Genomic DNA, 12,658 nt, shown 5'->3' with positions numbered 1-12,658 from the left:
GGTACGTAAGATTCTCTGCCTAAAAATTCATTCGTATTTTCTGCTAGGTGTCTCTTTCAGCCCCAGGAGACAGGAAGCCAAGCGAAAAGCCGTGAGAAGCCGTGGTCTCCAGCTAGTTCTTCTGCAAGAGGGTCGCAGGTATGGGTGGCAGCTCCCTGGCTGAAATCCTCTGATCCTGGCAGATTTTTTTTATTGTTTATTTATTTCTGAGAGAGGGAGAGAGAGAGTGGGGGAGGGGCAGAGAGCGAGGGAGACACAGAATCCGAAGCAGGCTCCTGGCCCCGAGCCGTCAGCACAGAGCCCGACATGGGGCTCGAACTCACGGACTGTGAGATCGCGACCTGAGCCTCAGTCGGACGCTTAAGGAACTGAGCCCCGCAGGTGCCCCGCAGAAGGGATGTTTTGACGAATAAATGGGACTGTGTATAGAAAGCACGTGATATTTAGTTCCCTACCTTTGTTTTTTATGCCCCCCGTTTCCATCTTTCTAAATAAGAATTTGTAAGTGGGGGAGATCTAATGCCTGCTGTGAAATTCTATGTAGGTCTTTTGGAGAGAGGAAGCTAATTCACATCTTGGGTCTTGCAGATGTTCTAGAAGGAGCCTCAGCCTGAGGCGAAGGAATGGGACCAGGCTCCCCAAAGGCATCCCAAAGGGCCTGCATGGACTTTATTCTGGGTCCCCCTTACGTCGCCCAGGAAGGGAGGGGACACACCTTCTCCTGCCACTTCTCCCTAACCTTATAAATACTGTGTCAACACAAAATGAGTCCCCTCATTCCTATCAGGGGTTTTCCAGGGGCCCGCGGGGCACAGTGTGGACGCAGAGTTGTGTGGACTGATGGCAGGATGAGAATCGTGCTGGGTCACGGGCACACGGGTTGCAAGAGGGCAGTATCAGAGTCACAGATGACTTGGACCCTGCATCCTCCTAAGGGCTCTGCCCACCTTCCTCTGCCTGGTATCCCTCCCTCGCTAGCATCCCGGTGACGACCTTTCCCTCGTCCTCTGTCTCCTGGGGCCGCCACTCCACTCTCTGTGGCCCATCCCGGTGTTCCTAGGCCAGTGTGACATTGCCCCCTAGGGGACATTTTCAGCACGGTGTCACGTTCCCAGTCGTCTGTGGCAAGAATGCTAAACCTCCTGTCACGAAGGGGATAGTCCCACAGGTAGAAAACCTGCTACTAACTGTGTGCACAGAATCGAAGCCTGTTTTACCCACAAACACCAGTTTTCATGCACAGTCTTTTTTTTAAGTTTATTTACTTATTCTGAGAGAGAGAGAGAGCATGTGCACACACAAAGTGGGGAGGGACAGAGACAGAGAGAGAGAATCCCAAGCACGCTCCTCTCTGAGAGGGCCTGATCCTGGGCTCGAACATACAAACTCCGCAATCATGACCTGAGCAGAAATCAGGAGTCAGACACTCCACTGACCGAGCCACCCAGGCACCCCTCTTCATGCACAGTCTTTTTTTTTTTTAATTTCTTTTAATGTTTATTTACTTTTGAGAGAGGGAGAGGGAGACAGAGTGCAAGGCAGGGAGGGGCAGAGAGGGAGACAGAATCCGCAGCAGGCTCCAGGCTCTGAACTGTCACCTCAGAGCCTGACACGGGGCTCGAACCCACGGACCATGAGATCATGACCTGAGCTGAAGTCAGATGCTTCACCGACTGAGCCACCGAGGCGCCCCTCTTCATGAACAGTCTTAACGTGCTTCGAATGTCCCCTCGAATCCACAAGCACCCGACGTGAAGGCACATTGCCGTGCACTTTGTCTGAAACTTCCACCGACTTGCGTTATTCGAGTCACCGTGACGTCTGGCTGTCGGCCCACAACACTAATTATTGTAGCTGGTGACCTCACGTGTAGCGAGTGGCCAACCAGCAGCAGACTACTCCATGGAACCTTCCAGATTATTGTCCCCAAGCATCCACATATAAAAATACACATTATTTTATTAAATTATTGTATAAGGTTCCCCAGAGCAGCTGGACCGATGGGATAAATGTGAAGATATACATGAGAGGAGATTTATAAGGTGTTGGCTCACAGGGTCATGGGGGCTGAGAAGTCCCACCACCTGCCATCCGCAAGCTGGAAATCCGGGCAGGCCAGTCTGAGGGCAGCAGAAGCTGAGAGGAGAACGTCCCAGCTCAACGGCGAACCAGAAAAGGGGCGCAAATTCTCCTCTGCCTTTTCTCTTCGGGCCCCCACGAGGCTGGACGAGGCCCCTCACGCTGGGGAGGCCATCTGCGTTACAGAGTCACAGACTCAAATGTGGATCTCACCAGAACGCCCCGTCCCAGACACAGCCGGGATGGTGTCTACTCGGGGCACCACGGACGGCCAGGTTGACACAAAACATGAGCCACTGCATTGACTTTCCTTCCGCTCCTCCTTCCTACGAAAGGAAGGCATCAGATCGCTTTTCGCAGCGGCACGCGATCTGTGACTCCATCTCAAGACCGTAAAGGAGGGTCACAAAATATCTGTCGGGGTGGAGCGTGTGGTTCCCATGGAGGTGAAGCCGTGGTCCCCTACCCTCAAGGGCGAGGCCACGTCCGTCAGGCCCCCTTACAGCTCTAACAAGAGCCTATTTCTAATGGCAAGATTTCAGAAAACAGGACAGCAAATTCAGGGATAGGTGGGCGATTTTCTGGGGCCCCCTCGAACCATCCCTCACGGACGGCACCGGATTCCGAATTCACAACACAAACGGCATGTTAATAAGCTGGGCCCAGACTTGTTGAGTCTGAAATAATGGTTCCTTTTGAGCCAAGCGTGGGATCAAATGCACGGTTCTCAGGCAGGAGGAAAGGGCTCCTGTCCTGTCCGTGGGCGTTTGGGCGGAGGGAGGGGCCGATGTGCACCTTCAAGGTCGGCCCTCTCCCGGTCCACGCTGCCGAGGTGGGCAGGCTCGGACGGCAGCGCTCGGCCTATGGCCTCGAGGATTTTTTGTTTACTTGTCTCCTCTGATGCCTCACGCAGCTCCAATCGGCTCTAGGGAGACTCGTGTTGGATCGGAGCCTCGTGCACACACTGACCCGCGGTCTGGAAGCCGCCCAGGCCCTCCCTGCCTCTGCACAGGTGACTGGGGACACAGCAAGGAGGGGCGGACGGCGCCTCACTCCCCATCAGTGCACCACATCGGTGGACAGTTAGTGGGGGCTCCGGGGAGAGAGATCCCTGTTTTTTGTCCCAATGAGCCAGGAAACCACACACGAACTGGAATCTTCAATATGCACCTGGCTGCTTCGAAGGCCGTCCCTGGAGAGCTGACGGCTCCCCAGCCATCGTGCCCGAGGCCTAACGGGAACCCCGGCCGTTTGTGCTCCAAGACCCGAGGGGGCCACTCGGGACACGGCCTCGTTTGGTTTGGAAAGCCACCTTCAAGTAGCTGTCCGTTGTTCAGGGACAGCACGCGGTTTCTGTGCTTTCCTACTTGGGGTTTCCGGCCGAGTTAGTGAAAAACGGGCTCTCACCTGCCGCCCTGGCGGTTTTTCCACGGGGCTTCATGAAATTGCCCGATTTGCAAGAGATCAGACGTGGAGGGAGGACCGGGAGGGAGAGAGACCCCATTGCTGTCCCCTCTGCCGGGCTCCACGCGCCTCCTGGGAGGTGGGGGGCAGGCCTGCTGGGGGAGGCTCCCTGTCCCTGACCCCTAGGAGAGGTAAGCCGCCAGCCGTCCTCCCAGGCACCTGCCTGGAGTTAGTGGTTCGTAGACCTCAGCCATGGGCGTTCTCATGCTCCTTCTCGAATTTTCGCTGCTCCACAGTGGAGGACCCTGGGCTTCGGAACTTAAGCCTGAGAGAAAGCATGGGTAGGGGTGTCAGGCTGAGGGGGTTGGGCGTGTGACCCCGATCGCCGCGTGTGGGTGGCCTCAATTCTCCACTCCCCACCTGGCAGGCCAGCCCAGGGTACTGCGTCTGGCTGACGGAAAGTGGGCAGATGAGCCTGTGCTCCTGCTGGCTGGGTCTATCTGGAACCTTCCGAAAGGGAGGGAGGACCCTTCTCCTGCCTCGTTCTCTGACTGAATGGGGGGGGGGGGGGAGGATGGCCTGCGGGAGTGGAAGGGTAGAGGCACGGGAGGACTCCCGCATGACCACAAGGGAGGGGACACCACGGGACCCCAGCATGACTGACAGAAGGTCACTTACTGATGGGGAACACTGGGTTTTTCTAAGCAAAGCCGAACTTTCTTGGACAAGCACTGAGAATGGAGAGTCTACGCGTCGGGGGAGGGAGTTCGGCTCCAAACACGGGCTGTCGCGCCCTCTCCAAGGCTTCCGTTTCCCCTCCGCACGACGGGGAGGGGCAGCGACTCCCTGCTGCGTCCCAGCCAAGGTCACAGGACATGAACCTCCGGGTGCTCCTTGGCCAACGTCTGGCCTCCTGGGCGCCTGATAAATGTTTGCTTCCCTCCTCTTCGGGCGGCCTCTCCACCTGTCCCATGACCTCAGCGGCCTTTCTCGGAGCCTCGTCCATCCCTGCGTTGGGTCACGTGTGTGAGAGGCAAATCGTCGCACCTGCCCGTGGCCGTGCCCTGCCCTCTGTCCTTTGCGGTAATATCTCACCTCGCACCCGGGACACGCGGGTCTGTCCGACAAACCTCCACCAACTGATGGAAGAGCCTGGGTCCCACCGTTACCGGGGGGACGAGGTGCCCCAGTGGGAGCCAGACTGAAATCCCACCGCAACAGCTCGTAACGACGCATCCCCGCCGAGCTCGCATTCAGGCAGGACACGCTGAGCGCGGGCCCCCGGGGGGAAGAGAGCGCGGCCCTGGGGGCCCCGCGTTTTAAAAACTAACTTACTTCGGCCCGGCTTTATGCAGGAACAATGGACAAGCGAAACCTGTGACGTTCTGACCCAGGGGTGCCTGGGCCACGGCTCCCGCGACCGAGGCGACGAACACATCCATCTGACACACTTACTGAGGATGTGGTCTCCGGGCACGTTCAAGTTCGCAATACTGTGAACGGCACTCGGCGTGCCGCACCACCGGCCCCCAGAACTTACTCGTCCTTCACCTGGGAGTCGGGACCCCGGCCCCAGGGCGGGCAGGCACCGTTGCACTGCCTGGGGCCGTCAGCCCATTTCCATCCCACAGGCGGGGAGCGTGCGTGTCCGTCCGTCTGTGCGGAGCTTTCCCACCTGCCACGACGCCCCCAGGCTCGTCCCTGCGACGGCGGCACGACTTCCTCCCTTCTCGTGGGGTGGCCGCACGGTAACCCCCCCCCCCCCCCAGACCAGGTCCCCGCCTGACGGAGGAAGTACGGACACTCGCTCAGGGTCAGAGCGTCTGGAAGCCCGGAGCCCCCTCTGAGGTGGGTGCCGGCAGGTGCCCCGCTGCACGCGAGGGGGACTCGGGGACAGGCCAGCGGAGGAAGCCCTTCCAAGGAGAACCACCAGGCACAGCCAAGTGCCCAGGCTCAGATGCAGAGCGCACCCCTGAAGATGCACACGGGTTCGCGCCCACACCGTCTGAACATCGCACACGCTGCGTGGACGTCACACGCACACTTCTGTGGGATGTACGTCACACGCGCGCTTTCGCACAACGTCACACACGCAATTATTCGCTACGTAGGCGTCACACACGCACTTACGCACAACGTCATACACGCGCTTATTCGCTACGTAGGCGTCACACACACACATTTATACCACGTACACGTCACACACACGTACGCTTATTACCACGTATACATCACGCGTACGGGCACCACACGTACGTCACAGACGCATAGCACGTCTCCATCGCACACACACACGCCGCGTGTGCATCATGCACACACGTGTGCGTCTCCCACGACTCCCTCACTATGCACTGGCTGTGTGCCGTACGTCACATCGTTGTGGTCACCCTCGCCCCGAACGCCTCCTCTCCTGGGTGTGGGGTCCACACCCGCTGCCAGCTGGGATCCGCCCCTTCTCTCGAATAGACATGAACTCCGAACGCCCCGGATGCGATGAGACGGCGTGCACGGGCTGAGGCGAGGATCTCCCTCCGTAAGCTGGGTCTTGCGAAGGGGACCCCCCCCTGGTGTCCGGAGGGTGCGCTGGCTGAGCTGGGGAGACCGGCTCCCGTCCCCTCCGGCGCGGCGGCCAGACTCCGCCTGAGAGCAGACGCGAGCAGCCAGCAGCGGAAAAGCGGGCGCGTGTGGTCAGTCTGCGTGCACGGGAACCTGCAGAAAGGGACACGAAGCCGTGAAGGAGCGCACGGGCACCGGCGTGTGCACACCAGGGCACGCGCGCCGTCCTGCGCAGGAACGCGGAGCCGCGGGCTCACGCGGGGCCCGCTCTGGCCGGGGGGGTGGTGGGCAGGGCGCCGGGGAGGCGGGCGACAGCGACAGCGGATGGGTCGTTGGAGCAGGTCCGTTCGTCCAGGTGCGTTTCGTGTCGGGATTACCGTCGGCAATTGCCGCCTCCTGGACCAGGATGTCCTCTTCCTGGTGGGGGAGGGTCCAGGAAATCTCACCTCTTGTGTTTAGCTAGGACGAGGGAGGGCAGGGAGCCCCCCCTGCACCTGCTGCTTCCCTCGAGCGGAACAGTCGGCATAGTTAGGGGCATAGTTAAGGCGTGTTCTGAACCCCTTCGAGAGTCGGCAAGGATATCAAGAAGCTGAGAGGTGGTGGGCTTGAGAGACGGAGCCAGCGGTGAAGACGGGGGGAGCGGCCGTCCCCGCACGGCGCGCACTGTCACTTGAGCCTGCAGCCAGCCTGCAGACCGCCGGTCCGTCGCAGGAGGTGCTAACACGCTGGGGGAGAATCCGCAGCCCTCACGCTTAAGCGTCCGCGTGGCGCCACAAGCGGACCCTGCCCACGGCTCCGCTGTGCGGGCGTCCTTCCCGCCCGCATTCCCACACTCGGCCCGCACCCGAGTCACCCGGGGCGCCCCACCCGAGCTTTGGTTCCCAGGGGACACGATGCTGCCGGCGAGGGGACACATCTCGGGGGCCGCCATCCTCCGTTCCTGCGGGGCAAGCCTCCGCTCACGTGGCGGCCCAGGCGTGGCTCGGAAACCCTCCCGGGGCCAGCGGCCAAGTCCAACAAGCGGGGTGGCCTATCGTCTCCCAGCTCTGGAGGCTGACATCTGAGCAAGGGTCAGCTGGGCGGCGCTCCTGCAAAGGCCCGGGAGGAGCCGTGTGTTCCGGGCCTTTCTCTCGCCTCTGGTGGGGCTGCCCTCCTTGGCGGTGCTTGGTCCGCACACCGTCTCCCTGGTCACGGCCTCCGTCATCCATGGCTTGTCTGTGCGTGTCTGTGTCTGTGTGTGCGTCTATGTGTGTGCCTATGTGTGTGCATGCGCGTGCATGTGGTGTGTGCGTCTGTGTGTGCATCTACGTGTGTCTGCGTGTGTGCATGCGGTGTGCGCGTCTCTGTGTCTATGTGTGCATGTCTGTGTGTGCACCTGTGTCTGTGTGTCGTCTCCTTTACCCCCCCGTGGTTTGTGCGTTCCAGGGTCCAGGACTGGATTCCCGTCACTGCTGACCCTTTGGTCATCAGAGAAAGATTCCAGGTGCAGTGACCTCGTGTCCTTGTTCACACTGGTCCAGGGTCCTGTCCTCGTGTGCAGTGACCTCGTGTCCATCCCCGGCCTGGCCACAGGACCAGTTCACGCCCTTCTGCTCCTCCTATCCACCCGTTCCCCGGGGCCCTTGTCTCTCACTCACATATGGAGCACAGGTCGGCATGGGAGCGCCGTTTCCTGTCGCCTCCCGTAGCACGGTCTCGGTGGGACAGTTCCTCTTGTCCCCAAACGCCGCTCTCTCACGGATCTGCCTCCACTAGGGGAAGGTTGAAACCCAGACTTCAGCGGCAGCTGGGTGGGCACCTTCCGGCACCTTCTCAGCCTTGCTCTGTTTTGTTTCCTCTCCTCCAGCAAAACCGGTGGTGGAACGGCTGCGTGCACACACTAGGGACGTAAGAAAATGCAGCCCTCCACACGCACCCCCGTGTTTTTAGCAGCGCTGTCGACAGTAGCCAAAGGATGGAAAGAGCCCAAATGTCCCTCGATGGGTGAATGGATAAAGAAGGTGTGGTCTATACATACAATGGAGTTACTACTCAGCAACCAAAAACAATGAAATCTTGCCTTTGGCAACTACGTGGATGGAACTGAAGCGTATTATGCTAAGTGAAATTAGTCAGAGAAAACAAAAATCAGATGACTTCACTCATTTGAGGGCTTTAAGAGACAAAACAGATGAACATAAGGGGAGGGAAACAAAAATAATATAAAAACAGGGAGGGGGACAAAACACAAAAGACTCTTAAATACAGAGAACAGAGGGTTGCTGGAGGGGGTGTGGGAGGGGAGATGGGCTAAATGGGGAAGGGGCCCTAAGGAATCTACTCCTGAAATCATTGTTGCACTAGATGCTAACTAATTTAGATGTAAATGAAAAAATAAATACATGAAATGCAGCCCTCATGACCCGTGAGAAGCTTCTCCAGGGCTAATACCGTCCGTAAACATTGGGTCTTGTGAATCTGTGTTGTGCCCAGTCACGTGGTTGTCCTGCTAAACCCCCAGTCTCGGGGGGTCGCCGTTAGGCCGGGTCAGCCCGTCATGCTGCCTCCTCCCCGGACCCTGGGACAGCCGCAGGCCCTGGAAGAATCTGGAAGGATCGGTCACTGCGGAGGCGGCTGGCTGCTTCAGGGACGTGGGGCTCCGTGGACTTTCTGTCTGTCCATCTGTTTATGACAGTCTGATCTTCCATTTTCCAGATGATTCTCAACGCTGCCCCCAAAACGCAGAGCCGTATCTGGCAAGTGGTGCCCCAGACGTAGACTTTCCTGACACCTGGTGGCCACTGCCTGCCCCCCCGGCATCACAGGCTCTCTGCCGTCGCACGGTCGTTGCTGAGGAAGACAGATGAGCAGGAAAGAAACCACAGAAGCCCAGCAAGCACGTGGGGGGGCTCGGGACCAGTAACGCAGGGGGGTGGTTGGAACCTGGCTTCAGCGACATCTCTGCCGAGGAACAGTGCGTTTGTAGACAAGGGACAAGAGAGGGAAGGGGCCTGGGGGTTCCACGCTGGCGAATACACGGGGAGAGGAGGGAAGATGGGGCTGTCTACACGGGGTCTGCGATCCGGGTCCTCCGGTGCCAACTCTGCGCTGAGTCTAGGCTCCTCTCGTGATTAAGAATCACCTTGCCCTTCCTGGTCGGGGGCGGGCAGCGGGTTTCTCTGTGTCCGCCTTTTCTCAGCTGCCTTCAGCTGGGAAAACTCCTACAGCAGGGGCCGTGTGAAAACACAGACTATCAGCGATGACTTGGAAAGACGCGACTTGGCTCGCAGAACCCACGCACAGCCCGTTTTCCCGAGGAAATCCGGTCGCGAGGTGAGGGGCAGGCCCGCGTGGGGTTCGGGAGGTCGGCCGACACAGCAGGTGCGCTGCTGACTCCCGGCTGCTGAAGGACCCTCAGGGAGACATCTGTGTGGAAGGCTCCAGGTTCACAGCAGCTGGGCGCCCTGCCTTGGGAACACGGCACACGGGGTGGCGGGACCCTGGCCCCCAAGGGCCGAGTTGCCCCTCAGGCCGTGCGCTGTGAGCGCAGAGCCCTTGCTCACCTGTGAGTCACGATCCCCCGGTTCCCGGACACGTCATCAGCCTGATTTCTCTGTGCCTCCCCACCGTGTCACGGCCTCTGGTCCCACGGCCCCGCCACAGTCGTGGAGGCGCGGGGAGAGCTTCCTGACTGAGTGGCAGCAGCAGGTGCGTGGCTGCCTCCCAGACAGGCAGGGGAGGGGTGGGGGGACAGCTGATCCTCGGGGGCAGAGGGCAGCGTCCGGCGTGTGGCCACCACGGCGAGCGGGCCTAGCCAGGGGTCTCAGGCCGCAGCACCGCACGTGTCCCCGCGGCCCTGGAGGGAATGTCCGCAGGGAGCCGTGTGCACAGCTGTCGGCCAGGCCGCCTCCAGGGGCTCAAGCGCACGTCCTGCTTCTCTCCGGCTCGTCCCAGACAGGCCGGGCCTCGAGGAGCTGCTGACCCCGTGTGGAAGCAGGTGGGGACGAAGCGGTCACGGGCAGCAGGGTGGCAGTGGGGTTCCGCCACGCTTCCGAGGGACGCCCGCGCCTCGTGCAGGGGCGGGGGGTGGCGGTGAGGCTCCGTCTGGAAGCACAGGAAGCTGTGAGCAGGGCTAGGGGTTTCTGGCGGCAGCTACTTGGACGCCTGTTTGCATTGGCTTCGGGGGCCGGGGAGGCGGGAGAACGCCTCAGAGAGGGTGCTGATGAAGTCAGAGGCCTAGAAATAATTCTTAGTCTCAGTTTAATGTTCAGAGTTCTTTGTCCCAAAACCCTTTCTGTAAATATAGTTTCCTTTAAAAATGTTTACTCTCGGGGGGCCTGGGTGGCTCAGTCAGCCAGGCGCCTGACTCTCGATTTCAGCTCAGGTTATGATCCCACGGTTCGTGGGGTCGAGCCCCGCGTCAGGCTCTGTGCTGGGCGCGGAGCCTGCTTGAGAGTCGCTCTCTGCCCCCCCCCTCCGCTCGCACATCCTCGTTCCCTTTCTCTAAAAAAAGTAATAACGCAGTAAAAATCTTTATGCTTTTTCAAATTAAATGGTTTTCCTAAAAATGGGGGAACGGTATACAGGTGCATGGGACAGAGGGCACGTTCGCCCCCTACGCCCACACTTGTGCTGTGCAGAGAAGGGTTTGGCCTGAGTCTGCTTGTAGGCTCATCGTATGCGGGTGTGCAACCCGTGCACCTGTGTGTATATTGGTACTCACGTCCGCATATGCACGTGTCCGAGAGTTTTCTTTTTTCTTATGAAATGTCTTCATTTTTCATCGAAATATAGTCAACACACCGTGTTATATTAGATCCAGGTGTACAAGAGAGTGATTCGACATCCACACCCCACACAGTCCTCATCGCCACATCGCACGCCAAACCACTGCTCCCTTCCCCCACCCCTCCCCTCCGGTGACCAGGGTGTCCTCTGTGCTCAAGAGCCTGTGTTTTGATTCGTCTCTTTCTTCTTTATCCGCTCATTTGTTTTGCTTCTGGGCCCCATGGAGATGACTTTTTCCATTAAAACGGGCCCGTGCTACTTTTGTTCAAAAACCAAACAAAAATGTTCAGTAGAAGGGTTTATAAAATGTTCTCGGCCGCACCACGCTCTCACCCGGTCTGCCTTTCCACACCTTGCCGGCAAATCTTTCCCAGAGAGCCGAGCAGTTCCCAGATAAGCAGCCGCTGGATGATCTGTAATTTGCAAACAGGTCCTGCGACTTGCCGAAGCGAAAACAGGTCTTACGCAAGGGTTTCCCGAGGTACTACTGAATAGAGTCGTTTGAGCTCCTTGCGACCAAAGGCAAACCAGGAAAACATCCAGCGTTCTCCACGATTCAGGACGCCGCGTGCCACGGTAATGACGGGAGCGAAGGAGGCACAGAACTAGGTAAAATCCACACGGGTGATGTTGCTGACTTTGGGGACATAATTCGAACTTTATGGACGTTTGCGTGTTGTGGGATCAAAGGCACAAAATTATCCTTGGAGATTTACCAAAGTAGTTTTACATCCCCGAAGCTTTGCCTGTGCAGACAAAATAATGGATTGAAAACTACCCAGAACATTCCAACACGGCCACCACTCTGCCGCTCGCCCGGGGATCACGGGTGAAGGTGTATTTGGCCCTTGACTGTCCCAGCTTTCTTAGCTACTCACAGGGCTCCCCAGGACCCTGTTCAAGCAGAAGGTCTCGGGCTCTGTTGGGCTCACAAGACGTGGGGCTGGAACTCTCTGTGGGGGAAGACCCCTCTGGGTGGGCATCGTTGGAGCCGGGCAGCCGCTCTGTCACCCTCATGGAGATGGGGGTGGGGGCTGAGCGTGATCGCCCTCCGCATACGATCCTTCATATGACCTGCTCTACTGGGGGACGGTCTGTACCCCCACCTGAACTTGTTTGATTTCTCTGTTTGCTTCGTTGCAAACAAAGCCCTTGTGTTCCGTCAGTGTCCAGATACGATTCTGGGTGCTACGGGCGTATCCGACCCAGGGCAGGCCCGGCAAGTGGCTTGAACGACTGCAGAAGTTGGTGCTAGAGCTCGGGCAGCAGAAGGCCCATCGGAGGGAAAGGGAGCGTGCACGTGAAAAGCAAAAGGGGCGTGGGTGCATGTGCTGGCACGCGTGTGGGCTAAACCTGGCGCCTCCCTTCCCCTCCCAAATACCAGAGTGTGGGGCGCCTGGGGTCTCAGTCGGTTTGGCGTCCGACTTCAGCTCGGGTCATGATCTCACGGTTCATGGGTTCGAGCCCCGCGTCGGGCTCTGTGCTGACAGCTCGGAGCCCGGAGCCTGCTTCGGATTCTGTGTCTCCTTCTCTCTCTGTCCCTCCCCCGCTCGCACTCTGTCTCTCTGTCTCTCTCTCCTTCAATTAAAACGAAACATTAAACACAATCTTTAAAAATATATGTCCAGATACAAGAGGATGGCGTGGGGCGTTTCCCCTCTCAGGTTCGTTCCGCGTCGCGACGCTGGCGGGCGCACACACGAGCATTAAGCGTGACCCGCCAGCCTTTCTCTCTGGGACAAGATGACGCTGCTTAGCCTTTCCAGAAGCCGCGGCTCGGGGACTCTGCGGATTCCTGTGGAAGATGTGGGCTGCGTGGTCAGGCCTCTGAGGCTCAGGAGGAATGAGCGCG

General features: G+C 58.8%; 1 protein-coding gene across 4 annotated transcripts in view; it reads left to right on the top strand.

Annotated features, from left to right (window-relative positions):
* Nucleotides 1–5,800: 5,800 nt before the first annotated feature.
* UNC93A (unc-93 homolog A) overlaps nt 5,801–12,658 on the top strand; it is a 41,106-nt gene continuing 34,248 nt past the window's right edge. Inside the window, exons 1-4 of one of the 4 annotated variants that reach the window (XM_042940297.1) lie at nt 5,801–6,016; nt 7,886–8,039; nt 8,734–8,992; nt 9,218–9,351. The gene's annotated coding sequence lies outside the window, so the exon portion shown is untranslated. Of the gene's footprint in view, nt 6,017–6,342; nt 6,395–7,885; nt 8,040–8,733; nt 9,352–12,658 lie in introns of those variants that run through there. The other 3 variants (XM_042940295.1, XM_042940296.1, XM_042940299.1) reach the window with 3 other exon arrangements.

Source organism: Panthera leo, chromosome B2, assembly GCF_018350215.1.
Source record: "Panthera leo isolate Ple1 chromosome B2, P.leo_Ple1_pat1.1, whole genome shotgun sequence".
In the NCBI taxonomy this organism is placed as follows: domain Eukaryota; kingdom Metazoa; phylum Chordata; class Mammalia; order Carnivora; family Felidae; genus Panthera; species Panthera leo.
Note: the sequence above shows the minus strand (reverse complement) of the source record. Positions and strands in the feature narration are given on the sequence as shown.